The sequence below is a fragment of the Triticum aestivum genome, chromosome 2B (assembly GCF_018294505.1).
Source record: "Triticum aestivum cultivar Chinese Spring chromosome 2B, IWGSC CS RefSeq v2.1, whole genome shotgun sequence".
NCBI classification, from domain to species: domain Eukaryota; kingdom Viridiplantae; phylum Streptophyta; class Magnoliopsida; order Poales; family Poaceae; genus Triticum; species Triticum aestivum.
Window position 1 is genome coordinate 544,471,436 of NC_057798.1, and position 3,544 is coordinate 544,474,979.

General features: G+C 41.1%; 1 long non-coding RNA gene across 1 annotated transcript; it reads left to right on the forward strand.

The window, feature by feature from the left end:
• Positions 1 to 213: 213 nt before the first annotated feature.
• LOC123045934 (uncharacterized) lies at positions 214 to 2,913 on the forward strand. Its single transcript, XR_006421771.1, has 7 exons — positions 214 to 704; positions 776 to 912; positions 1,074 to 1,230; positions 1,342 to 1,518; positions 1,605 to 1,813; positions 1,995 to 2,080; positions 2,647 to 2,913. It is a non-coding gene; the product is annotated as an uncharacterized lncRNA (long non-coding RNA).
• Positions 2,914 to 3,544: the final 631 nt, after the last annotated feature.

Below are 3,544 nucleotides of genomic sequence, written 5' to 3' on the forward strand. Positions count from 1 at the left end.
GGAAAATATAATCTCCAGGGGGTGTGGGACCCTTATCCCTTTCTCTTCCAATCAATTTGTCCCAACTAAGTAAGAAACAGCTCACGAGTGTAGCATTGCTCATTTGACGCAGAAACCGTAAAAAAGAAGTATTTCACGCAGGACTCGCTCAAACCTGAACAAACGGATGCGATCGTTTCGATCGAAGATCTAACAGACAGAAACTCGCGCTCGGTGGAGGGGGCTTGAGGGTCCTGGTCGTTCACCCGGTTGAAAAGAGAAGAGACGGGAGGTCGGTTCCTTCTGCCTCGTACTACCGCCGTAACCCTAACCCTAACCCCTAGAGCAGATCCAGCCAGCCGCAGTGCGAGCGTCACCGGCGTCTCCTCCGCCCCCTACCTCAAAAAAGATAAAGCCGGAGAAACTGGAGGTAGGTTCTTTCCGCCTCGTCGTAACACCCTAAGCCATACATCAGATCTAGCCCGCCGCAATGCGAGCGTCGTCGGGATCTCCTCCTATCCCGACCTCGAAGGGGGAGGGTGTGATGGAAGTTGAATCGGATCAAGATCAGGATGATTGTGATGTGATGATTGAGCCTGCCGCTGCCCTCAGGGGTCTCTATGCGATGATGGTCTCATGGTGTGACCAATTCCTTGATATTGATATTGATATTGAGGAGGAAGGGGATAGATCCGTTCCTCCCTTGTTGATGATCCACTTTCCCCGTGAGTCCCTCAAATTATTTGCTTTATTTTGCTGGGATGCGTGCGCAATCTTTCTAATCATACAGTTTCAGGTCTTTTTGAGAGAGCATGGGGAAATAATCGCCTATATCCTCAAGCTTTAGATGACTGGTGTCCGTATTGTGCATACCTCCAGAAGTTCTGCGATCATAATGCTCCTCGTTATCATGATCCCGATGCCTACAAGTTGGTAATTAACATCTCTAACCTACCCCGATTGCACGAAATCAAAACAAGCGGATTTGCATGTACATGTGGCCATATATCTAGTTGCTAGCTCGCAGTATGTATCATTTGGAATTCTTGATCTGCACCAACTGCAAACTAACCCATGATTTCTCTCCTTGGAAGTGTATGGATCAGGAAATTAGATTGAAGTCTGAGTGGCTGTACAAGCACACCCATGTCCCCCATGATGAGATCAGTCTGAGTGACAATATCCAAAACTGCGCTTATGAACTTATCCGTTCCAACAGCGGTGAAGCATCTAATTTGACTAAATAAACCTGTGCGTCACTTTAAATTTAGGATTTTATACCCTGTATTTAAATTTAGGATTTTATACCTTGGGCTTACTACTATCTTTGTGCCATTTATGAAACATTGCAATGGTCCAAAGTGTGTTGCGAAGGAGAGCGAGTTGATCGTTGAGAGGCTGAGCTGTCATCCCAGTCTTCTGGACCCTGAAGAATCACCCCACGAGAGCACACAGATACGGATGTTTGCCTTAAGTTGCATGAAAGGTTCTCAGGCTTGTTCTGATGCTGCTCTTCTGGTTAAAAAAGCTGCCCTGCTGGTATGTATGCAAAAAATCAAACCAAAATGTGTTATACTTCTTATTCAACTTCGTTGTAACTCATTACAAAATCATGATTTGTCAAGGGCATTACAATTGAAGCTGGCTTGATGACTCGGAACCTGAGGGATAAGTATTATGACTCCAACGTATCCTACCTGAACAGATTGATCCAGCGCTTTGCCTTAGAAGTTGTAAGGCAAAATTTTGACTGATCTCTTGAACATTCTGCTCATGATGATTATCGGTATGATTTTGTTGCTAGACTTGAAGAAGATGCTGAGAATCATTGCAGGTATAATCTGAGTAACATTTCTGTTGCTTTCTTGAGATAAGTTTTTTGTGTTGCTTTCTAATCATTTGAGTTGTGCTGCTGTTGTTTGCTTGGTACTAATGCTAGTATAAGTGTAAAATTGAGTGATACTGTCTTGGCTTTGTTAGCTCAGTAATACCATCTCTTACTCTACTATCTCCAGGGACAGCCTTGTAAACTCTGATCCAGCTTCTGAGGAGAAAGGAAATGTTGCATCATGTGCCTCCACATGCAGCAACGGAAACTGAGGTATGGTTGAACCCAGAAATCATTTTGATGCAAAAGGCAAACTGAATGAATGAACTATGGAACAGCAAATTGAAAACAATTTCATTTGCCTCTGGATCTGAAAAAAATGACACTTGATGTTTTGAAAATAGAAGAAGCTTTGCTGAGTTCTTCTGGCTTTGTGCCATCTAGCTTTCAGTGGAAAATGCGGCTGATATATCTTGGTTCCTCGTTTGATTTTGGTTATTAAAAACCCATTTATGCTGCTTACACTGGTTCAGAATTTTTATCTATTACAAACAAGATTTGTTCTTAGTCTTGACAGATTTGAGTGCCCATCTGATTATAACATCATAGATTTATATCTCTTATGGGCTAAATATGTAAATTCTGTTTGTAAAAGGTTCTACTGTTTAGCTTCATTGCTATTTTTGCTGTAATCATTATTATATTCTCTGTACATCAGAACTAGCTATAAAATGTCTCTTTAAGAGCACATTTTTGCATTCTAATTTATTTTTTATATCGGCTATGAAATATCGAAATATAACAGAGGTCACATTTTGATGCTAATTTACTTGCTGCAGGAATGGATGGTGCCATGAAGGAGAAAGGGTTAGGAAAGATGGATCGCGATTTCATTTATGCTCCCTTCCAATTGGTGTACTGCATGAAGCGGACATGCTTTTCAAGCTATGTGTTGGGTTCAAGTTTAATTGTGTCAAACATACCTTTACCAATCTAGCTTATATATTTGGACCAAATTCACCCCAATATTTTTGTGTTGATACCTTTATCCTCTCTTTCTCTTTCATATCTGTGGAAATAAGATGGGTAGTTTTGTTTCGTGTCAACAGCTTTTACCAATCTAGCTTATATATTTTACGTCTCAAACAGCCTTTAGCCTATTTTGTTTCATGTCAACAGTCAAGACTAGCTGCTCGGCTCTGGTTAGTTTTGTTGCTTAGTTGTTTGGATTTGTATTTGGCTGGTGATTGGGAGCAGACCTGCCATCATAGGAAAGTTCAGCCTTTTCTGTATGAGAATGCCGGTACTTGTGGTGCTACTGGTGCACCGGACGCATTAGCACATTTTAAAATGTTAAAAAAAACTAGCACATTGGCACAATATCAATACGTTCTTGGAGTTAAGCTTGTAGGATGGATCAAAATGTGATTTTATTGCTTATGCCCACTTCATGACTGTTAATTCTTGCTGGAGTTCTTCATATGCACTGATACTGTGATAATACTGTTGTAGGCTGACACCTATAGCTCATCATCCCTAGGCTAACGCGTTAATCCTGTGTTGCATATGCTTCAAGGCAGCCGGTGATCCTAGTATAAATAATTAAAATTGAATAGACCGGTTTTGACATTTTGAAATTGAACTGTTTCAAAATGAGTAGTTGCCTGTTTGCTTTCATGTTTTGGTGGCTTGTCTACCTTTGTTGATATTGTAGGCTGCATTCTAGGAAAAAGAACT